Source organism: Ambystoma mexicanum, chromosome 14 (assembly GCF_040938575.1).
Source record: "Ambystoma mexicanum isolate Mex_15411 chromosome 14, UKY_AmexF1_1, whole genome shotgun sequence".
Taxonomy (NCBI): Eukaryota; Metazoa; Chordata; class Amphibia; order Caudata; family Ambystomatidae; genus Ambystoma; species Ambystoma mexicanum.
In genome coordinates, this window is record NC_090940.1 from 289650882 (window position 1) to 289676431 (window position 25550).

A 25550-nucleotide genomic window follows, 5' to 3' on the forward strand; every position below is an offset into this window, starting at 1 on the left:
ACACACGTTTGCAATTTACCCTAGAGGTTGGAGACCCGAATATACATTATTTGGATGTACAAACAGTAATCAATGGGAACAGGATTAACACAACACTTTACACCAAACAAACAGATCGAAACAACCTTCTTCATCGTATGAGTTTTCACCCACCAAATATGCTACGGAATCTACCGTTTGGACAAATGTTACGAATTAAACGAATCGTAAGCAACCCAGAAGATTGTGAGAGACAATTAGAACAACTTCAAGAACGAGTGAAAGAAAGAGGCTACCCAGAAACTGATTTGCAAACAGCACGCGAAAAGACAGAAACACAGACACGAGACCAACTGCTCACGAAAAGAATAGAACGAAAGAGTCCTGAATTACTTTTATTACCACATATGCCATACAAAGCAACAAAATCAAAGAGATAATTTGGGATAGATGGAGTATACTCACAAGTGATGCACGGATTAAGGATCTATTCACACAACTGCCTGTTTTGACCTACAAAAGAAGTAACAATTTACGTAACGTGTTGGTGAACACAAGAGGCAAGAACACCAACAGGAAACCAGACAGACACCCCGGTACTTCCCCCTGCATGAGTTGCAGTAATTGCAACAACGTGATGAAGGGTAACACAATAACGCACCCCAAAACTGGAGCCAAAATCAAACTTAGGTATCATGTGACCTGCCTGTCAGAAAATGTAATTTATGCCATCAAGTGCCCGTGCAACATTTATTACGTAGGAGAAACAGCACGTAAGGTACGAGTGAGGTTAAAAGAGCATAAATCATGTATCCGCAATACCAACATGACCTCGGCAGTAGCAAGACATTTCAAGGCAAATGGACATTCTATAACACAACTGAGGTTTGCAGTACTTGAGGTACAATCTACTAGAAGGTCCAACAAAGACATGAAGAAATGGAGGGTCCAACAGGAAGCTTTTTGGATTGACAAATTGGATTCACTATCTCCTGATGGAATCAATGAGGAGTTTCATTTAATTTGTTTTTTGTGATTCTACTAAACTACAAAAGTCCCATCTAATCACAAAGACAATGCTTAACCACATTTTGTACCATGATATTCGTAGTGTAACCATCTTAGATCTCGCCTTTACAGACGACCTAGAGAGATCTTTGAATAGTCTGTTCTAACCACACGCCTCACTATGCTAATAATTGCACTACTGTCTTAGTTACCGCCAAACAAGTGACATAAAGATCTTTCCAAATACTGCGCAACCTCCCCATCTATCGCCATCACAGGTGAAGTAGAGAGTCCTCTTAATGTTCTGTTTCAGCCATACATTATTTCAAATCAACATAGGCCACAAGTAAATAATGTTGTTTTTAGCACTAAGATATATGTTCATGAAATGGGTAAGAGACGCATATATTAATACGATTCTGTAATGATACATATATAGAACATTGCAGATAGTCTTTATTCTCAGTAAAAAGTATATGAGAATAACATTATATCTATGCACTAATGTGAATGTGTAACGTTAATCCAACAGCTACTTTACATATTTAAGTCTCTCTAACATACAAGTTGCAGTAAAGCGCGATACATATTATCGCATTAACTCTGGTAAGATACGTATAGCTTTTTATACAATCTGTACCTTAATAATTAGATAGAGTAACGCAGTTTTCTTTTTATAATATGTGAAGAACATCACAATAGATAACATTTCGCTGTTTTGCACCTTACTAGGCTGCCGCCTTTTAGCGCTTCGTGCCTTTATCATTTACACTCGTGAGGCTTATTATGACACACCCGTCGAGGACCCAGTATAGCTGTATGACCGTTCATAGAATCGGGGAAGTATGCGCAACTTACCATGATCTCCAGACCAAAATATGCATTTGTAATTTTCAAACGTTGTACAGCTCCACAATGTTTTGTATGCAAGACTTACAATTTGGTTCACATTTCTAAACAGTTACTTGGAGAACCATGCTTTTTTACACATGCAGCGTGGCCACCTCTAGAGGCAGTGTACACATCACAACATGGCCGCCAGGTTTACTTTCTTATTCACCCTCCCAGTTTGCGTTTCCATAGCAACTTATAACAACAGTGCCGCTCGAAGGGAAACGCGCATCCTTGCGGTTTTGCCGAGAGTTCAGGCTAGTCTTTACAAGATACAAGGTAAGCAGAAGCTCACTGTTTGATCTTACCGAGCGCTTTAACTTAAACACAAGTGATCATTTCTCTCGTATATATGACTTTACAGATCTACTTGGAGAGATCTATTATCTTGAGCACGATCGTTTCACACTACGAAGGGAGAATCCCCATCCATTTTTTCACAAGCAGAGATTGCACCACAGAGAAACAAGGTCGGTTTTTACCACATCCTTCACACATATCTTATTGTGGTTTCACCTTAGAGTGAAGAGTAACTCATTTTCCTTTTTGTTGATTTTTTTCACATTGGCTGTGTTTTCCTCATTCACATCCATCTTTCCAATCCGTATGTATACTTTTTTCTGCCATTTCTTTTGCATGATCGTATATTGTTGTTGTGCTTCGATTGGTGACTGATATTAACACATGGGAAAATTATTATTTGAAAATATATGTGGATCGAATGTGCTTTATATTCATTCTGTGCAAAATTGATTTATGGACTACTGTCAAATACGATTATCTGAATACCGCTTTACTTTGGTGATATGCTAACTTGAATTTTTGTTATGATGATCATCACTAGGCCCTGATGAAGGAAGTGAAGTCCGAAATGCATTGGCCATCCCTATAGGCATCTGCAAAAAACAGAGATTATAAATCTCATAATTTTTGGAATAAAATCCTGCTATATTGGATAAAAACGTACCGAGTATGTTATTTCTCATATTCTGGACAGAAACTTACCACAAACTAAAGGAAAGCACATGCTAGTGGATATAGGAGTGCAGCCCGCACCACTGGCTTCACAGCCAAGGACTTTGAACGTTGTCTTTTGTAGTGCTATTTCACGGAGGCACTTTTCACAGCGGGTTTGCACCCTACATTTTTCAAACCTATTCTAAATATGAGAAGAAAAGTTTACGAATATCAGTTGTGCGCACTCACCTCAAAAACTCCAACACTCGTACCGGAGCACTCCAGGAGCAGGAATTGGGCATTGGTTTTTAGCGATCGAACTGAAACATATATTGGAATGGGGTTTGGAACCCACATGAGAGAACATTGAATCCTGAGCAAGTTGCAAAGTATTGTGTGAAATATAACAACATATATTGAATACCGCACGAAAGAGAAGATATGGAAATAATGTGAAATTACAGCACAAATGGAAAGGGAATGATGTGTTTTTGTGAAAATAGTGAAAACCGCAAAGAAGTATTGATGAACAAAGTGAAAGCCTGTAAATTAATACTTATGAACTAAGTTAAAATCAAGTTTGAAAGACAAGTTGCTGAAATTGAATGGATAATGTGAAAGCAAGGTGGTCGAAGAGGATATACACCACAAAATAAAGTGAATACAAGTTGTGGCAAAGCCAAAAGACTGCCAAGGAGAAAAACCACATCACATGTTAAGTACTGATACAGGAACAAGGTTGAAACCCTGTGTTGTTCAAGGAAAACCAAAAGCATCACAAAGTGCCGACGGTTATTGGTTGCGTGACCTGTAATGGGTGGACCATGTGGTCCGACAACTGCGCCAAGACCGATTAGCCCCACTTGGGAAAGAGCCAAGAGAAGCCAAGAGACAAAGGCTATGTGGTATGAGGGCTGAAGTGAAAGAAAACTTCTGTTTGAACTGTTACTGAGTCTAAAGGATTATAAAGTAAAACTGGAAGTATGTTGAAAGTGAAGAGACTTGAACTGTGTTGAACTTGGGGATGGGAGCCCTGTGATATCCTGGAACTGTGTTTAACTTGTGGAAGTGAACCCCAAGATATCGTGGAATTGTGTTGCACTTGGGGAAGGGAACCCAAAGCCTTTTTGTGGAACTATTTGAACTTGGGGAAGGGGAAGTTGAAACAAGTCCATGCTGGAAGAAGCTCAGAACTTTATTTTTGAACACTGTTTCTTTTGTTGATGACATCCTTACACATTGTATATCTTTAGTTGTGAGGGTAAGTATAGGTTTGGACACAGAGAGACTTTTAAGTTGGACCTACTGACACAGACTGTCCTTAGTTTCTTTAGGTAGGGAAATCCCACGTTAGCATAGGGCAAGGTAGGCCTTACGCCAGACTGACATTTACAATAAAGTCCTTTTGTTAAGAAAAAGGGATCTGTTGTCTGTGTCTTGCTTCATGATGCCTTCACAGACGTAAAACACGTACATTTACGAAATAATATGATAGGCGAAGTAAGACACATATCTTAACCAGTGTCACTCGACCCATCACTGACAGTTGAGCGTTTCCTCCAGAAACCTTTAGATTTTACCACACCATCAATCGCCTTAACTGTGTTGTGAATATGAGAATTTCCAATATCATGGCATACATTAATTTCCAAGTACCTAAAGGAATCTGTGACCTATCTAATGCCCAGCACAGTTAGTTCCTCTGCTCTTTTCATGCCCAGTGCAGCCAACGGAAAAATGCTTGATTTGTCTCTGCTTACGGTGATACCTGAGAGTTTAGCGAAATTCTCCAACACCTCCACAATAAGTGGTAAATTATATTCTGGTTCCTGCAAATGTAATAGCATGTCATCTGCATATAAAGAAATCAGATGTCTCATCTACCATAATTCTTACCACATCAGCCTCATTTGGCAGTTGCAGCGCCAAGATGCAGAATGCATCTCGCATATGTGCAAATCTTCCATATAGTGAAAAGAAAAAACAAGATGTTGGATGATTGGGGGCGTATGCTCCACATGTCCACATACTACCACCAATCTGCCCTCATCATTTGAGTGAACTTACAGTAGTCTAAAAGGGACAGATCCAGCAATCCATATAATGCCTCCCCTAGCATACATAGAATAATTAGATCCGTATCCCTCTCCCCATTTCTCTATGATGTTATTTTGCTTATCTTTCAAAAAGTGTGTTTCTTGTAATAATGCAATCTCTACCTGTTTCCTATGTAGGTATGAGCCCACCCTATTCCATTTGCTAAAACTATTTAACCCACGAACATTCCATGTCACCACCTTACTATTTGCTCTTTGTATGTAGCAGCCTAATCGCCGTCCTTGCCACCTCACATCCCTTGGCCATCCCCCTCTCACTCAACCTCCATATCTATTAGCAGAGGCTTTGGGTTTCTGAGAAAACTGTGGTGCAGCCCCCCTCTTAGTAGTCAACTTGCAGCCTTGGAGTAGTATACCTACCATGACTAAGCAGACCTCATCTCGTCTAGACAAACAGTACCAACTAAGTAACCATAACTCATAACTGAACAAAAGGCTCAACAGTGCAACACCATTCCAACCAGCACACCCATTTCATCCATTGCTGAACAAAAACACTAGCAGGCAATCAAGTACCCAGAATACAGGTATCTTGTAAAAGTCTAAAAAGGTCTGGGGGCAGCCAGCCACATCCATATGTCTATGCCAAACAAAGATTTAGCCAGTAAGAGCCTCCAAAGAGATTCCAAGTGACTCCTCTTTAAATTACAGTGCGTGTTATTTCTTATCAATAGTGTATGCTCATTTCCTAGTTGCAGTTTTCTACCTAAGCAATATCCATGCAGGAGTGAGGCTGTTTCTTATCTCTTCCATCACCCATCACTGGTGTTGATCTGTAATGCAGTCATCCCATTGTTGTCCGTCCATTGGTTCACTTCCTCCAGGGTTTCAAAGCTTTTCCCTGGTGAAGCACCTTCAATTTAGCCTGGTATATTAGCATATATTTTAGTCCCTGTTGGCGCAGTCTCTCTTTAGTGGGAAGAAACATAGTGCTTTTCTTCTGTATCTGCACCGTATAGTCTGGATACACCTCAAATGTTGAAGACCATTTTCTGATGCTACCACCTTCTCTTGAAAACTTGAGGATCTGTTCTCTATATTTGCAAATTTAGAACTCATGCAATTACAGGCTTCAGAGGCACACCCAGTGGTGGTCTTCTCGTTAGAGATCGGTGTGCCCTTTCTATCATGAACCCCAGGATATTTTACCCGGTCCAATCTCCTGTAAAAATATATATATATATATATATATATATATATATATATATATATATATATATATATATTTGTTTTTTATTTCATTTAGTTTATACAAACTTTTTGAAAATGTCAGAAAAAAAGAAAAGACAAAGCAACTTGTCATCTTTTACCTAAATTCTAGCCTTTAAAATTACTCAGTTATTCATCTACATCCTTATAGGTATAATATATTTTTGGATGTAGTTGGTCGGGTACTGTCCCTCTTCTCCTTCAGGGAACCTGAGGATTCTGACATTATTACACCTTGAGCTGCCCTCAACGTCCTCTATTTTATTGTTTGTCCTATGATCCTCCAAAAGGTTCTTCAGTGTCTCCATAGCTTCCTTATTTTTGGAAGATAAGTTTCAGTAATGGCATCTCTGTCAGCCAATGATCTAACATCCTGCCCGAGTAGGTTAACATCTATTGTGATGAATCCAGTGGAGTCATCACCGATTCCCAGGCAGTGCCCACCTCCCATGTGGCCAGGGGACAGCAGCCGTTACCTGATCCGGACCCTGGGGGTGGTTGTATGAGGTTATATTAGGGAGGATAACATGGGAGGGAGAGCCACTGGGGAGGAGGGATGATCCCATCGGGGGAGATGCAGTATTCTCCAATTCCGCCTGAAGAAAACCCCAAGATACCCAAACTATTAATGGCATACTGTCCCTCTAGACAAAGCTCCAGGTATTCCTCCAACATTCACAACACATACAAAACATATTCTGTCTCTGACATGCCTTTATGTTAGGTTTTTGAACAACATCCCAGTGGAAATCCAGTTGCATCTCTGGACTTAAGCTCCCATAAAGCCTCAAGTACTGAGACGGAGAAGAGGAGGGATGAGTTGATGCAAACTAAGCAAAGTCCAAAGACTAACATGCAGACTTGTTGTTTCATTCAAACTAAAGTACCTGGGGCATTTAAAAATAGCAACCATGGTATAGTATCCAGAGAGGTAGTGCTGGAAAGAACCGTGGAAGAGAAAACGGCCACATTGATGCGGCGGCTCACGAATGCGAGTTACAGACACCGGCGTAGCGTGAAGGAAGGGGATGCGTACCAGGCATACCTGAAAGACTGCAGGAGCACCAGGAAGCACAGAAGAGCTCCTGGAGGTACGGGTTGCCAGGAAACAGTGTTTTCCGGTCCTCGCCACAGAAGGAAGCCGGTGAGTAAATGTAGAGCTAAAGGAAACGCTGAAGAGACGTCTGCATCTTGTAAGAAGCCAATCCAGGGAGCAAGCTTCGCCACAGAGGCCCACCATAAGTCGGAGACGCCACAAACTATTGGTGAGTAGCCCCAGAGCCATTGGGTTCCCTGGGGCATACCAACAAACAAGCAAGCAAGTAAACGAAATATGTGAGATTGATATTTTGGACAATACTCAAATGCGAATTAAACATAGACAAAACCTACTGTTAAATCAATATTTAAAAGGAAGAAGATTTGAATACCAGATGAAAAAGTGTAACTACGACCCTGAACAATTACATGTGCATGACATGCCAATGTGGGCGAGAGCTGAAACAGGTGTTACCCTTAGTAAATACATTGCACAGAACAAAGTAGATGCTGATGTGAAATATTGAAAATAATAAGTGAAACCAATAAAGAAGTCTGGGAAAAGAGAAGGCACCAGGCAGTTGACATTTGGGGAAGGATACCTGGGTGGGGAATATACCAGGGGATCTGTAATACCCCAGAAAAGGATTCCTGGCAGGGGAATATACTAGGCAATCCACTGACATTATGAAAAGACTTTACTGTGGCAAGATACCTGGAAGTAGAGTATACTAGGGAATCTGAGAAGTCCATAAAGGAAGTTCTAGCAGTCAAGTATATCAAGCATTTGAACCTATAAAAGAACTCTGAACATTTTTGAGAGGATTCCTGGTAAAGGAGTACATCAGATAATACTTCAAGATTATAAGAAAAGCTAAATAAATACAATTTGTTTGGAATTCATTATTTGAACAAGAGCTTTCTGAATCCGGTGTGAAAACCTAAAGAAACTGTTGTTTAAAAGAGACACTTTCACCATCCTCTGGTTTCAAAGATTTTGCCTTGGGAAATACTTTTTGGATTTATCTTAACGTTTTGATTATGAACACTTTTCGCTGAACATAAGTCAAAGGCATTTCCTTACACCCTTTGTTGTTTGATTCTAGTGTGAGGGTCAGTTTAGAATATTTTGGACACAAGGCGGTTTCTAAGTTACCAGCTACTTGACACAGACTGATTCTTAGTTTTAGTTTCTTGGGTAGAGTACCTCCTTCTTTCGGATAGGACTAGAGAAGCATTTTTCCAACCCATTTCTGTTAAATAAAATGTCTCGCAATAAGAATACTACAGCTTTGTGTCTGCCTCTCATTTTGGACCCCTCAAACTATCCTCGCTTCTTCTTGAATTCAAAAGTGGTTTGTAGCGCCTCAGTAGTCTCAAGGACCTTATTGTCACCATCACGCTCCCGCTGACGTTCCACCTCATTTTTCCATCACTGAATGGAGGTAGCCCCCTTCTGCTCATGTTTGTTTGCAAAGGTTTCCGTTTTGGTCTGTCACGAACCGCCTTTGACTTTGGGGTTCAGAATATATGGAAGTCTCATACTGCCCTGTAACTTGATAGAAATCCTGATGCAGATTGCTGGAGCCGTTAGATGACCTGGCACACTGTGCACTGTGTGCCTTTCAGGATTCTGCTCAGTAGCGCAATCACTGGTGTCCAATTTATATTAGGCCTGGCCTCATGACGGTGCAGTGTTATCTTGTAGCAAATCACGTAATCAGGCTGTAGGCACCCAGCCCTCTGCTCACCTCTCGGTATGAATTCCCACCATTGTCAGCCGTATGTGTGCTGGTGCTCCGGTGCCTTTCAATCAAGGTCAACCTCCCCCTCTTCCTCGACGCACCAATCTCCCAACTAGAAAGCCGCAGAGTAGCGATATACACAACAGGCTAGGTCCCTTCTCTGTCGTACAGACCTTGCAGATAAATGTGTCCGGTGGAACTATTTATTCCGCAGGCCTTCACCCTTCCATCCATCCGCACCCGCCGCCGTTTCACTTGTCGCCTTCGTCCTCCATCTTGGTATCGGCCTGTCATCAGCATGCCATTCTCTAACTGCATAATTCGGCAAATGTCAGCTTCACCTGTCAAACCTCAGACTTCTCAGGTATTAACATAACAGCGCCACTACTCTGCTGCTGACAGGATAATTACTGCACTATATACTTATCGGTATAAAGGATCACACCTGGGAACCTCCAACGGCAGCGTCCTAAAGCATTACGGTTAGCCACGCCCCCATGTTTCCCACAAATATGTGGGAGCAAGTGAGTGTAGTGCGTGGGCCCAAAATAACCAACCCTCTGCTTGCTTAAATAAGAATGGATACAAAGGAATGCTCTTTAGGGGTACACAACCAGAGCAGAGCCGAAACACTCCAAGGCCACTGAAAACTTAGTAATTCTCTGTTGTACAGACCACGCAGATAATTGTGTACGGTGGAACAATTTCTTCCGCTGGCATTCACCCTTCTATCTATCTGGACCCGTTGCCGTTTCACTTCTCTCTACGCTCTACGGCTTCGTCCTAAATCTTGGTTTCGGTCTGTCATTAATGCGCCATCCTCTAACTCCATAATTCGGCAAATGTCAGCTTCACCTGTCAAACCTCAGACTTTTCAGGCATTAGCATAACAGCGCCACTACTCCGCTGTTGACAGGACCCTTACCGCACTATATATTTATCGGTACATAGGCTCACACCCAGGAATTTCCAACAGCGGCGTCCTCAAGGCATGCAGTTATCCACTCCCCCATGTTTCCAACAAATATGCGGGCGCAACTGAGCGTAGTCCGGAGCCCAAAATAACCAACCCTTCGGTTCCTTAAATAAGAATGGATACAAAGAAATGCTCTTTAGAGGTATGCAGCCAGAGCGGCGTTGAAACACTCCAAGGCCACTGAAAGGTTAGTAATTGCTCTGTCAGCAAGGTGCTAATGCAGACAAAACCAGATGAAAAGACAAAGAGGTGATAACACTGCAGGATGGCATCAAAGGCAGTCTGTAACCTGCGTCAAAACGCACATTTAAAGTCTCCAGTTAAGGTAATAGCAGCCAGCAAAGGGCAGACTGTAACATGCATTCAAGGAAAAGTTTGCATTTATTGCCATAAAATAAAGAAATATGTTGCTGTGTCGTAAGACTGCCAAAATAGGAGCTGCTGCTCGGGTCCCCCATCACAGCACAGCAAAATCACAACACTGTGGGACTGTTATGCATGCAAGGCACTGACATGTTCAATTTGTCTTCTGGACCTATCCTGGACTGGTTAGCAAAAGATATGCAGAGCCCTAATTTGCATGATATGGAATGACATGATCAGAAGCAACATCACAGAAAATAACATTACAAGCAATGACATCAGTCTTCAATACTCTAGGGAACCATTGGTAAAGACATTAAAAGACGTTTTCATGTGTAAGCCAAGAGAATAATGTAGTGTATGATATATGAATAGTCACTATTATTAATATGCAACAACTCAATAGTTTAGTAAACCACAAGGGGTTTCTTCGCAGCAAATGTTGCAAACTGAATCAGTTCTAGGGATACTCGATGTTAGCAGATCAGACACAGTGAGATTAAATGATTTGCCCATGATCACACATTTCGTTAAAGTGGTGAAATTAGTATTTGGACCCAGGCTGTGATTTAAGCACTTGACTACTGTGATGATTCAATTCTTCCCAAGGGGGCGCCATTTCCCATGAGGCTCGGGAGGTGCGGACAATACCCAATAATTCCCTTAAGGGTAGTTTAATGCGGGGGGACCTCATGGGGAGGGACTCACCCTATGGGGACAAGGACGATCACCTGGGGTACAGTCCATTGGACATTTTCACTACCCAACATTCCCTACCCCTTCCCATTTTTCATAACCATTTTATTGAAGGTAAATCTATGTATTGTTGTAATGGAGGATAAAGACAAAGCCAGAAGTACTAGGAAGAAGAAGAGCACAGGAGACATGAAGATCATTGACTGTGCTAATACTGGTATGAGGTGACCTTGAGGAGCCATGAGGATTACGTTATCAACAGAAACAAAGGACTTTTATAATCTGCCAGGGCGGGACTGGCAACATTGTGTAAGTATAGACAACAGACTAACAAACCTGTGAAAGCCAGCCGGGAGAGGCAACAGGTGCGGAAACCAGCGGGAGTTTCAAACGCTGTGGGCAGAGCAGAGTCTAAGAAGAGCGGTGGATGCCAGTGAAGCATGGAAGGAGTTCTGGGTCCAGAGGAAGAAGACCTGAACGCAAATCAGCAGAGAAGAGGTGAGCAGTTTACCAGAGCACTGAGCCACTCCAGTGCTGTGGAAACCAGAGAGAGCAGTCCGCTGCATCAGAGAGAAGAACCCCACTCCCAGAAAGCCCTTGTGGCATGCCAAAATCCCTCAGAAGGTAACGGCTGCTGCGAGAGAGCCGGAGGGGACACAGGGCGGAAGATCGATGGGTCAGGGACCCCAAAATTTGTATGCCCAGCATCCGAGGAGAGCTTCCTCATTGCAGTGGTGGCAATAAGCCCACTGACCACCATAGACAGGTTGGATACCCTAACCAGTACAAACCAAGGATCCGAGGAGAATTCCCTGGTCGCAGTGGCAACAATAAGCCCACTGACCACCAGAGACAGGTCAGAGACCCTAACTATTGGAAACCAAGCATCCGTGGAGAGCTTTGTCATCGCAGTGGCATTGATAAACCCACTGAGCACCAGAGAAGTGCCTGGGAACCCAACAAAAGGGAACTGAGCAAGCAAGGAAAACTTTATCATTGCATTGGCAACACTAAGCCCAGTCACCAGCAAAGAAAGATTTGGGATTGGTCAAAGCTCTTGGAAAATAATTATAATTGGTTATTTATAACACGCTTAATACTCAGAGGTTTCTAAGAGCAGAACCTGGGATTGAACCTGTGTTGCTCCGCGTCATCTAGCTTCCAAGGCGAGCACATTGTCCCTGAGCTATCCTCCCGAGAGCCATACTCTAAAGACACCAGGGGAAGGAGTCATTCCCCCCTGGCCTTGTGAATTGTGCCATGCCATACCACGAGAAGGCAGTCATTCTCCTAGTCACAAACTGGGAGTTGTGCTTAAGACGTCAGGACAATGGAGTCATTCCCCCTGGCCTTGTTGTGAATGTGCCAAGCAATACCCGGAGAAGGCAGTCATTCTCCTGGTCCTGAACTGGAGTTGTGCTAAAGATGCCAGGGGAAGGGAGTCAATCCCTCTGGACTTGTTGTGAACTGTGCCAAGCAATACCAGGAGAAGGGAGTCATTCTCCTGGTTCAGAACTGGGAGTTGTGCTAGAGAAGCCAGGGGAAGGGAGTCATTCCCCCTGGTTCTATTGAAAACTATATAGAACTACACCAGGAGAAGGGAGCCATTCTTCTGGATTTGGAAGTGTATAAAGGCTGTGTGAAACCCGCAAGCCAGGGAAAGTGAGTTATTCCCCCTTGCGATTTTTGTGTTGTACGAGAACATTCTTTTGAACAATATCTGAGCATCAGGGGGGGAGACATTCTCCTGGAATAGGAACTTTCTGTTAGAATATTCTTTAGTTCTAGTGTGAGGGATAGAAGTAGGTTGTGATACAGGATGATGGAGTTTGTTTTAACTGACATTCTGACAGACACTTTAGTATTAGTTTTGAGGCAGGGAAATCCCTCTTAGAAGATTGGGATAGTGAGGGCCTTTTTATGCACAAATAAAAGTCTGTAACCACCATCATGCTACCTTTATGTCAGCTTCCTTCTTTGACACCCTTTGTTATGGTGTCAGAGTGGGATCTGACTCAACTGATATAAATTGGGGAACCCTGAAATACTCCAAACTGAGCAGTCAGGCCGCTGGTCCCACTGTAGCTACTAGTGAATCTTTAGGTTTGATTTACATAGTAGTCGGCATATCTCTATAAAAGTAGGAGACTGCCAGTTGATCTCCACATGATTAATTCTGTCACCTCCTAAGGGCACTTACGTCCGCTAAGTATCCAAATCTGATCTAGCCTGGAAAAATGGCTTGGACGCAATGGCTGGAGTAATAGACCCAGACTACAGGGGCAACATAAAGATATTAATGCAGAATAATGGGGAAAAAACATACAATGTGAAAACTGGGGAGAAAATCACCCAGGGAATCTTAGAAGCTGCTCTCTTTCCTAAACCTGTAGAGATTCAGGAACAAGAACTCCCAGAAAGAGGCAGTAAGGGTTTTGTGATGAAGAACCCCTTCTATTGTAACACCAGTAACACTGAGAGCCAATGGGGAAGAGACAGAGATGATTCCCAACCTATCTTTTGCCCAGCAAAATGATCCTATTCTGTCAGACGCCTTCATGAAAGTAGTGCCCAAAGAGGAAGGAAGGTCTAAGGATGGGCAATTTTTATTCTTTATAGGGGATATCTTACAGCAGAAGGGATAACCAGGACTAGAATTGTCGTTGCTAGAAGTCATAGAAGTATTGTCTTGGAAAAGGCTCATGCCCACTTGACTTCTGGACACTTGGGAATGGCAAAAACATAGGGGTAGATTACCAACAGGTTTTATTTGCCAGGGGTTTACACTGACATTAAGAACTTCATAGCCACGTGTCCCTTATGCCTGAAAACTGATCCACACACCCCTCCATCCGCACCTCTACAACCCCTCTCCATAATGGTGGTACCGTTCTCTAGAATTGGCATGGATATAGGTGGGCCATTAGAGCCGTCCAAAGTAGGGAATAAGTATTTCTCGTAATTCTAGATTACGCAACCCGGTATCCGTAGGCTCCCCACAACACCTCAGGCACAAATAATATACAGGAGACCAAAAGTACAGAGACATGTCCTGTAATACAAACAGACCAGTGCATGGGAGGGCTGCTTACTGCTCTGCCCCCTGCCCCAGGCCTGGCTCATCCTTTTATACAAATGGAGTGGCTAAACCCATTCTCCACCCATGAAACAGCATGCAGTCCATAGCAAAAAGCTCCATTTTGGAGAAATAGGGGACGGAGTATAGCCGCAGTTGTCAAATGCTTTCTCTGTCATATCTGCAAGGCAGTCTCTGGCCTTGGGGATTTGATCCAGCAGGGTCATCAACTGTATACTTCTAAGGAGGGGATCATGAGCTGGCCCGGTCAGCCTGAGGTATATTATACATTCTACAGCTCTGTGACCTTGCTCGGCATGACACGGGTGTTCCAGCTGGAGGCCAGTCTCATAGCATCAGATGGGCCTCAGGGAAACGAAAAGAAAATGCAGTTTCAGATTTGCTAACATGACAATTTTGTCCCTTCTCTTTTTCTATGATCCACCATAATTGCTGTCCAAAACCTTGCCTAGTTGCAATTTCCTACCCACTACATAAAGCACACTACAATAAAACTGTTCTGTTATATACATACTCAATACTTATATACATACTAATTATGTCCCAACTCATCTAAAGCCGTGGATTCCTGTGTTGCACTGCATAAACACTCCCCACTATCATCATCAGCCAAAATCTAGGGTGCATCTAAAACAACAACAACAGTCATAACTATCTGCCCCTCCTTTTCTATCTCTGAACATCCATGTCTCTCTAAAATCCAGCACCACCTCTTTCATATGTCTGTTATGTTCGGGTGCGCTGCCCAAGCCAATTTTCGTCTTAGTTTCCAGTATATAGTCAGCCTCTCGTACTTCCAAGTCCTTAGGCGCACCCGCAGTCAGTGTCAGCAAAAACGTGTCTCTTCTTGGCATATTTCTCCCAAATAGCATCTCGTATGGTGAATACCTGGTCGCTGACCGCTCTCCCACTTGTAGGCTATTGAGAACAAATGACAGCCAGTCATCCCACTGTGTGCCTTTCACATCCATCTGCTCTTTCTTTGGCTCCTCTTTCTGTTTTTTCTTCCAAGTCACTCAAATCTCCACGTGCTCCTACCTGCCCTTGCTGGCCGTGGGCCACCAGCCCTTTCCCTTCCCCACAGGTATAAAAGGTGGAGCACAAGAGCACAAAACGAGCAACCCGCCGGCCCTTCCCCTTCCCCACAGGTGTAAAAGGTGGAACACAAGAGCACAAAACGAGCAAGGCAGCCGCACAACGAGATAGCTCTGTCAGGCGCTGATATCCATTGTGTTGCTCTTTCTCTGCATTGATATATTGCATTATTTGTTAATCCTCCCCTTTCCGATCCGCCAGGAGCCACTCATATTTCCTTTGACCCTCCTTCTTGCTGTTCTGTAGGATAATCTTCATCACTTCAAGCTGCGGGCCCTCTGCCGCATGCCACTTCTAATCTTCTTTGGATGCCATTCTCTGCGGCTGTATGTCATTGTCAGGTGTCATGGGCCATTCTTGCTCCGATGGATTTATCTTCTTCTTCTCAGAACCAACACCACCGATTGTAATTCATCATACTGTGCTCTTTCCCCCCAAATACTATCGAGACATGCTGCCACTGACCACCTACTCTATATGTGGGCCAGTCAATGTCCTTCTCTGGAGCACATTGTGAGAAACCGGAATGTGTGCCCTGACTAGTCCAGGAGGTTCTGTCATCAAGGTGGCCCGGACAGAGCCATCGCCATTGGATCCAGTTCCTGGGGGTGGACCAGTGAGGGAGGATTACCTGGGTGGGGGGTGCTCGGGAGTGGAAGTGAGACACTTATGGGTGAGATGCAGTATGCCCCTTTTCCTAATACTCTTTGCCCATCCTGCTACACAAGAAGCTCAGAAATTCTACCCTCCCCTTTTCCAACACGAACCCTTTCACACATTACGAAAGACGATGGACGAACACGGAAGCTGTTTACCTGACATGTCCCAACACCAGGGTCAGGCAAAGTCAGGCAATTGACCAGGATTACACAAACCCGCCGGACCTTTCCCTTCCCCACAGGTGGAGCACAAGAGCACAAAACGAGCAAGGAAGCCGCACAACGAGATAGGTATCCAGGCATGGCAGCTCAAGAGGAAGAAAAAGACAGCGAATATCGAAAGGCTGATGAGGAGAGAAGCAACCTTGCCATTTCCGACCCAGACCCGCGAGACCTCCCCAGAAGGAATCGTAAGACCTCGGACAATAGCTCAAGTGTGTTGCAGTAGATGTCAACGGTATACAGGACTGAGGGAGCCCCTGCTACTGTGGTACCAGCCTTGAATCCAGATACAAAGAAAGCCAAGCGGTTCATCACAGCTGGTTTGTTGAGGGGAGAACCGATAAGGAACCAAACTGTTTTGAATGAAAGTCGCAAAGTGGCACATTGAGAAAAGTTCAAAGAACTGTAATTGTTAAGGGCAGACCAGCTGCAGAGGGAATTGGCACCACGTGGGTGCTCACTCAAGAGACTCTGGTTAATCCTATGTTGAGTGGAACTACTGATACCAGAAGGCCGTAGGAGAACCACCAAGAGAGGTCAAAGTGGTCCTACAGGGGTCTAGTAAAATCCCTGTACAGTCGAACGTCTTTGACTGTCAAACTGTTGAGAAAGCAAGGGAAGTGAATCCTGCATCAAGAGAAAGCAAGGTAAGTGAACCCTGCATCAAGAGAAAGCAAAGAGAAATATGAAGTGGCATGAGTGAACCCTAAGGAGGGATGCCAATAAAGAGGGGCAAAGTCTGAAGTCCTGAGAAACAGTGTGTTGACAAAGGTGAAACCGGCAGAGGGAGGTCCATGAAAAACTGTTTAAAAAGACATTAGGATTTGTGAACGAGAGTGAACCCAACAAAAGGAAGCAAGTATTCGAGAAGGGTACGCGCCCGGAAGCGGGGGCCCTGGGGTGAATACATCACCCACCGAACATTTGAAAGGAACTTTTTTTGGTTATTTTGGAGCCTATCAGGTCCTCAGAGGCAAGAGACTTTTGATAGAAAACGGTTTTAACCACCAACTGCCCTGATACCTGAAGCGGGACTGCTGTCTCGTGCTGGGAAAGCTCAAGCGTGTTCTGTGCTCACCAGTCTCCCCTTGACCCGTGCTCAAAACATGGGGAAGGGAGACCACCTGCTACGGCATCCTGACTTATTATTTGTGAACACTTTTTTTGTTCTTGTGAATCCTATCCCACACTTTTTTTGGTATTTAGTTTTAAGGATTGGCAATATTTTCTTTTTAGACTAGGCCTTTTTATTTTTACAAGACACCACTCGGACTGCCTTATTTTGATTTGATGGTCGTAGCTTGCTCCCATCTTAGATTTAGGCTTGGAGTAGGCGTTTTTCCACATTACATGTACAGTTTAATAAACACCCTTCAACTGTGATCACTTGTGTCTGTCTATTCTTGATACCAGGCCTTCCTTACAACATGCTCAGAAAATATCCTGTTGTGTTTTGACAGTCTCTGACATGTATTTATGTAGTTTGCCTGACACTACCCCTTCCACAGGCATTTTGTTCACTGCCCCGTATAAGATGCACACTGCACAGTCACACGTCCTTCTGAAATCCAGTTCATTTCTTGCCCTTCTGTCAGGGTATGTCTCCCCCCATGCTGTCAGGACCCCTATTGTGTGTGTCAGAATGTGGGTGGCACTCATAGTGGCGGCCATCACCACATCCATTGGTACTAACTTTACTCTGCCTCTCTCTCCGCCAGGCACCTATTTGCCAAATTTGTCATCTCGCCCCTTTTTCCCAGAAAGTCCTCCCGCCCCTCTGTTGCACACAGTTGCCTTCCCGTTACCCAGCCAGCCCGTGTCTCCTCTCTCTTCCTCGCCCGCCCCTTTCTCAGAAATACGTAGACACAGCGTTCTGCGTCACCCAGCCCGATCCACAAAGTCGCTCGTGCTAGCACCTCACAATCCTGCCCCTCTGTGTGTTCTCCCTCCGCCCAATCCTTGCACTCCCTCACTGGCACTGCTTTTCTTACGGTCAGACACGCATCATCAGCTGCATTCAGAATATATGCTGCCACTGGGCAGACCTTAACTTTTCCTCCACATTCATCTTCCCTTTCACCATCCTCATTATGTCGTCTAGCAACAGCCGCCAAAGTGTGGCCCTTACTTCCTCAGTTGTATCCCTCAGGAAAGTTTGTGCAAGCATGTCTGCAAAATCTCAGGGGCTCTTATCCATCCCTATCTTTATCACCTTTGCTCGCCGAATCAAGACCTTATTTGGAGAGTGGTGAATCTCCGCATCTATGACTATAGCATCAGTCAAAGTGCCTGTGTTAGTTTTTTTGCATGGAGTTTGACTGTGTAACTCTGTGTGGTAGGTATTGTGCCTTGTGTTGCAACAGTAGAGTGAAACTGTCGGGTTTTTAATGAAGGAGTAAGAACACTTTCACGTGTCAAGGCAGAGGGCTGACTAAGTTCAGAGATTTGAAGAGACCATTTTTATGAAACTCTTTGTTGCGAGCAATTAAAACCAGCAGTCACTATCCTCAAGCCGTCGGCGCTTGCCGGTGGCACTCAGACAGTTGATACTAGTTGAATTTCCGAGTTGCGCCTCAACATTTGAGGAATTGTTAGATTTGCTCGGATCTGGGAATATTTTCTCGCTTCTTGATTTATTTAGATTTGTTAGGTCATCTAGTAATTTATTTACCACGTCTAGCGAGTTTCTGCTTGTAGATGTATCCAGGGCAAGTGGGTCTTCAAGATTTGTAATAAACGTCAGGCTGGGTGTTGCCATGATAGATCCCAAGGGACTGGGACACAGCCTGTGTTTACTCACAACCAGCTCTGACTCAGCCGCGACTGACATGGAGGAGGGCTCATGCAAAAGAGACTGTTGTGTCATATAGCTCCCGGGCTGGGCGGCTATCACCAATTCTTTTGTGTGGATAAATACATCGCCCAAGCTCATTTGAGTTCTAGTACTGTCAGATTCAGTGAGGAAATCACTCGGAGAACGGGGGCATGCAGCCAGAGTCAAATCAAGCAACAAGGCGGTCCGAGCTGCAGGGCCCCTCACCGAACAGGCCTCGGTAGTCTCTGCATGCACAAGCTCAGCACAACGCTCGTGCCAAGCTCTTTCAGGCTTAGGAAGTTGGGTGGCTGGGCAAAGGTTGTTTTGTTTAGCGTTCAGATTGAATATAACACTAGTCTCACACAGTTCATTGAAAGCGGACAACCCGCTAAAGGTCGGTGTTTCTGATGAAGAATATAACAGTGAGGTTGAAGTAAAGGCAGGAGCCGTACTATGGGCATAGTTCTTAGAGTCTAATTGACATGCAGCTACTATGCGCCATGCCAGTACACACAGCAAGGGGATCCTAGGTTTCGACTTAGGGGAGAGACAAGAAACAGAGTCCCTGGCGTCTTGGTTTGAGGCCAGACAAAGATCACTCACGGCTTGTTAGGGAGAATTCTCTGTAAAGGCTAATTTCCCAAACCTAGTGAGTCCCCAGCAGCTCTGCTGGATTTTCGGGATTTATTCTTTTTCTTCTGCTAAGAGTGAGACTCTTTTACTCCCACTCTTAGACATGATTTGAGGTGTTCCTTTATCTTTCCATGTGTTTTATGGGCTATGGGGTCTTTTACTCCATAGGGTCTCATGTGTTTTTGATGTGGGTTACACAGCACCCTCCGTGCCGTAACCCAGGGGTGTCGTAGCAACCCCCCAACATAGACTCCATACCCTGGGACTGACTACTGTCTCCCAGGGCATGTAAAGTCACCATTGGCTTTACTAGTCCCAAATTATGAACAGAAACCAGTACAAACCATCATATTGTGGATGTGCTGGTTGGGGCAATTCGATTGCCCCGAGGTCTATTGTTCGAGGGGGCATGTCTCCGTCCCCCCTGATCGAGTTTTGGCTGGTGGCAGTGGATACTACTTTTTATATTCAACCACGAATATATCTCTATGGGATTTTCCCATTGTTCGAGGCTACCAACTTGAATTATTTAATTCTTATAGCCTCGAACATACCGCCGGTTTATTTAATTAATATTAATTCACCGGTTGGTATTTTTTGCCAGAACTCGATTCTAAAATGGCGTTTGTGTTCTCTTCTGTGACTCCAATCCAAGTCGAGCTCATTGTTCCACTTTTTGGCGGGCTTCTTCACAGAAGCCTCCAAAGGTGGTGCCACTCTGTCTGGGTACCACAGAGGGCGTGGGAGGGGGTTTAGGCACCCTGGACTGAGTTGCCTTGGTGACTCAAGTAGCACTCTTGTGTGATTGGCCCAAGTGGTGAGCCGGCCGGCTCACCACTTAGCATGTTTGATTGACAGCTAGGCTGAATGAATGGGGGTGTGCTGCATAAAAGCAGGGCTTTGGGGACTGGAACTTCAGAAGTCGCCACTGGACCTAAGAATCCGAGGAGGGAGAAGCTGAGCCGACCTGCAACGACGACACCTCCGGTGGAGCCCTGCTGAACCGTCTCACCACTTTTCCCGATGACAGAGGAGATCTCCAGTCTGGAGAGTCTTCGTCCTTTGACTGGTGGGGATAACCAGTTTTGCCTTCTTTTCACCTTCCTGGAGCATCTCGTGGCCGCCTTGCTCGTTCCAAGCACCCCGGCAACCGGAATACCACGGCTTACCACTACCGCGAAGAGAAGGGTAGTACCTTTTAACCGAAGAACTCCGCGGCTGGTTTCTTCCCTGGCAGTGCAACGACCTTCATCTTTCCTCCACAGCGAGACCTCCTCTTTCTCTTGACGAAACACCGACTTGCACCCGCTGCCAGGAACAACTGCCTCCGCTGGAGATTCCTTCACACTTAAGGTACTGTGTCCTGCCTGGCTTCCCTTGCGACAGATCGTTCGGGGTGACAGTAAAGCCTCGACTTTCTAACCTGGGCTGGCCTGGGACAACCTAGCTACCATTTTTCCTGACTTTAATTTCATCCTTTGTGTGCAAACTATCTACAAGACTCTTTAGGCATAACCCCACTGTGTGAACCTGGATCCCTTCTGCTTGTTCTCTCCAAGAGCTGGGCCTTGCAATTGACTTCCTTGCTCTCCAGTCGAACTCTGCCTATCCTGCCTTACTGTGGTTCGTTTAAAAGTATTGAAATGTGTGTGCTTCCATAACTCTGCCTTTTTCCCTCCCTTTTTTATAACTTATTAGAGTGCCATCTTATGCTAAGCACTCACCTCTGTCTGAAAACAAGTGGTGTTTCGCACTAAGACTTGTCTAATAAGTAATTAGGGTTGTATATATATAATAGTGACTGTGTGCTGAATTTACTTACCTCTTTTTGTGCTATGTAATCTACAAGTGTGTCTTTAAATAAATAATTATATACTTTTACACCAAAGCTCTGGTCAGTGTTTGCTTGTGCTACTGTATCTATGTACCTATTGTGTATACTCTATATACTGCCTAACTCTTCTTGAGTAAAGTCTGACTGCTCAGCCACAGCTACCAAGTGAATCTGTGTGGTACAGACTGCTACCAAGTGGGTTTACTGCCAAACACCTGTAGTCTTAAATCTTTTGCAGTGGTCCCTAAGGGAACTGCACAGGTTTCTGCCTAACACGGCCTCATCAGCAAGCCCGCAGGTAAATCCCCCACCCCCAGTTTGTATCATATTGAAGCCGCAACTGAGTGAACGGGGATGGGCGCTGACTCACACGGCAATGGACACAATGGCGGCAGATAGAAAGGACACACATTAATAGCGCTGGTCAAAGGACACGGTTTGTGCAAAATAGGCATCTCCGTTTGCAAAGCAGCGCCCTCGTTGGTAACAGTGGAGATAAGATTATTCTGCTTAGCTGCAAAGTCATTTCTCAGAGCGGTGATGACTTACTTGAAAAATTAAAACAGCTCCATCGGCGTCCTTGTTTTCACACAAGGGGTCAGGACTAGCAAGCCCAGCGGGTTCCCTCTGAAGCTGCGCACGTGTAGATGAATGTTTAAGCAGTCTGGTCTTTGGTCGAGTGGAGGACTGCACGGCAGGGCATATTTTCATTTTCTGCACAGAGACCGACTCCTCCATTCCTCCCAGAGACTCCCAAGACTCCAAGACTCAGCTGACTCCGCGTTCGCTCCGCCAGAGTCCGAGTCTTTGTAGGCACAACAGGAAGGAAGCAGCAGGACAACTCCTCCTCCAGGCAAGAGCAATAGAGCAGGAATTCACTGCTAAAGGAGTGTTCACCAGCACACAACACTCCAAGACTCAGCTGACTCAGATGTGGTAGTCAGATCCTACAGTGTTCCCAATCTTTTCCCAATACCTCTGATATCCTGCTTCAGCTCTTCATACAAGGTTATCCCATCAGGGTGTAAGGCTTGAAAGACCTGCTGGGCTTCCCCTGATAGAGGAGGGGCGATATCCCATGCCCATCAATATTGGTGCCAGCCTGTTGCCTTGGCCACTCTCTCAAAATTCATGCAGAAACCGACTGGATCTTCTACATTACCCAATTTACTATGATCTTGGGTAGTACAGCTGGTTCTTCAATTATAATTCCCTACAAGATCGTAAGGACCTCTTGATGTTGACGACTAATAGCCAGTTGGCCTTCTAAAAGGGCCATTAACAGCTCTTCCCTGTTGTTGCTGCAGAATCCATTCCCTCAGAACTGGGACCCTCTTCAGGCCATGTGCCAGTGGATTCCACCTCTTCCTCATCTCAGTACATGGGATTTCTCCACTGATGGAATGTGGGACCGCCAGGGAGACTTAACAGACTGCTTCTACTGGCATGAGATTGTTTCAATATACTGGTTTTCTTCCACCCTTCTGTATCTGTTCTAATACACTTTTCTTCAGTTCCTCCGCTAGGCCATCTCTGGTCAGGGCACTGACAGACTTGGCTGATTTCCAGGAGTCATCAGATTTTTCAGGGTAACCAGACTAAGGAGTTCCAGTTCCACTCCCACCTCCCAGATCTCTTGGTCCAGGGGTTCAGTGCTTGTTGTCACCTATGAGTTGTCATGGCTACCCAATCAAGGGCACACATGCCCATTCACCCCTATATAAGGAGCTCTTTGAATGGATCCAGGACCTCTCATGGAGCCCGGTTGGTGCTGTCCTGGCGCCTCTGGGGCACCAGGCTCATGAGAAGGGTCAAACCATGTGGAGCAGCAAGTCTGGCCTGTTACCAGGCCAGACCTGCATGTGCCTTGTACAGTAGGTGTGGCAAGACCTGCCCAGCACCTTCTATCGGGTGTGACAGGGTGTGTCCAATGGGTGGGGCTAAACAGGCCAAGGCTATCTAAACCCCACCGATACATGGATTCTGGGCTTCGCGTTACTTTGCTTTACAGCAACGCAACGCTCACCGTGATCCTCGCCCACTAGAGAACCTGATGAGCAGCAGCTTACCTTCTGACACGGAGCCAACCTCTTCTGCAAGAACAAAGAACATGGAAACCCACAAATACTTATCATCGGATCTGACAACTAGCCGCAACCGCTACGCTGCATAGTGAGAAAAGGAGAAAGGTTAGCATATTGAGACACACGCATCGCCCAAACCACCCGCGCTGTGACCAAATACTCACCACTGGAATAGACGTCTCGCCGTGACCGCTGTGCTGCAAAAGAAGAAGGAAGACAGGTTAGCACATCGAAGACACGTGCAGCGCCCAAACCACTTGCGCACTTGCGTGCAGCTCTACATACCTGTACTCGTATTTTCTGCATACCGCGACGCCATCATCTGCCTACTGCAGTGTCACTCCTCTTCTTCGCGGCGACCCCCTACATACTGCACAGCAATCTCGAAGTTGCAGCAACACCTGGGGAAGGAAAGAAAGACAATATTAACACACAGACAATAGCCAATCATAATGAACAACACGAAAAAAGACTAGGGGAATAAAAGTACAAGGACAATTTATGAAACTGCTAGAGAAAAGAAGCAGAAACCGACATGACTAAGCCACAGCTGGTATTACGGTCACCTGGGTCCCACAGGGGCGTCGGTCGGACCCGGATTGCTGCGGTCTCTACCAACGTGATGCGTAGTGCAGAGATGACTGACTGGACTGGCCCTCCTAATCTTGTCTGCTTGACCCGTAGAAGTATTCTCCTGCAAGTGGAGAGATGGATTTAGCCACCCGTGGATTCAAGTGATGACACCACCCCACAGTCCTCCCCACTAATCACCTCCGAAGTGCCCTCTCAGCAATCTCACCTTATACCCTTGAAAGATGAGCTCTCCATCCTGCATGGATTGCAGGGGCGCGTTGATGCCAGTTACTTCACTGGTTTGAAGGCGTGGGAGAGTTCCGGAGAGAATTGACTCTGAGGTTCCTGGCGAGGACCAATAAGTATCAAATTCATAGAGTTCAATTTGTCCGATGTTCACTCTTGTTCCCCCCTTCCTTCCTTGTCTTGCAGCTGAGTTCATGAGAAGATGCTCTCGTGGGTGCTGGTGGCGCTCAGGTAAGAGCCTGTATTACCCGACGCTGTCCGGTAAATGTTGCACGTGTTTAACGTGTTGTTTTCTCTCTCTTTGCAGGTGCGGCACATGAAGATGTGGAGAGTTATAGAATAATGCCTCTGGTGGTAAATCAGGTAGGTCTATGGTGATAAGAGTTATATTTGTTGGTTTTCTCGGCTCACCTTGTTGTTTTCTTTCGTCCTCCAGGTGCCGGAGTTCGGCGAAGAAATGATCGAGGCAGCGCCGAATCGAAAGATGCTGCGAGGACTGGTGATTATGGCGTGGCGCTGCAGCTGGAGATGCGACGCGTACTGAAATGATGTTCTTTCCAGGTCCGGAGGCGAGATGGATCCGGAATCAGGTGAGAAATTCGAAAATAGTTAGTTTTCTAACCTTGTCCTTTTCTTTCCTCTTTGTTTTAGGAGCTCCAGATTCGAGGCGGGCGTGGCAGAAGACTGGATGCTGACTGCAGGCACGGTGAGCGTTACGCTGCTGGATGCAGAATAACGAGAAGCGTGTGCTGCTGTTTGGGCGTGGTTTAAATAGCCTCCAACGTAGTTCCAGGTAAGAAGTTCCTCAAAACCAAGCCTGAGTAAAAAATAGTCCCTGTAATAAAATAGTCCCATGCAGGCCTCACGTTGGCTTGGACTCACTTGCAGCATGGCCTGCATCAGGTAAGTAAAGTCTATGAGTCTGGTGCCTATGGCGCCAGGACTGATTTCTATGATGAGCCTGGCGCCTAAGGCGCCAGGACTGAACCCAAACAGCCCCCAGCCGGGGCTGTTGGGGTTTTAATAAGAATCTGGATGCCTGCTCCCGGAGCTGATGGGCTTGGTCCTGATGCCCGGGGGTAGGCATCAAGACAGCTGGCAGTCATCATCAACGACCAGTGAAGTAACTGGTCCAACAAAGAATTGCGCCCCTGCATGAACAGCAGGACGGAGAGTTCATCTTTACGAAATATCAGGTGAGCCATCCAGCCCAACCAAGGGTACGAACTGGTGGGGGCAGGAGAGGGTGTCACAACCCTAGATTTGCCCAAACCTCATCAGCCTTTCCCTATTTCCTAGGACCAGTTCACAGG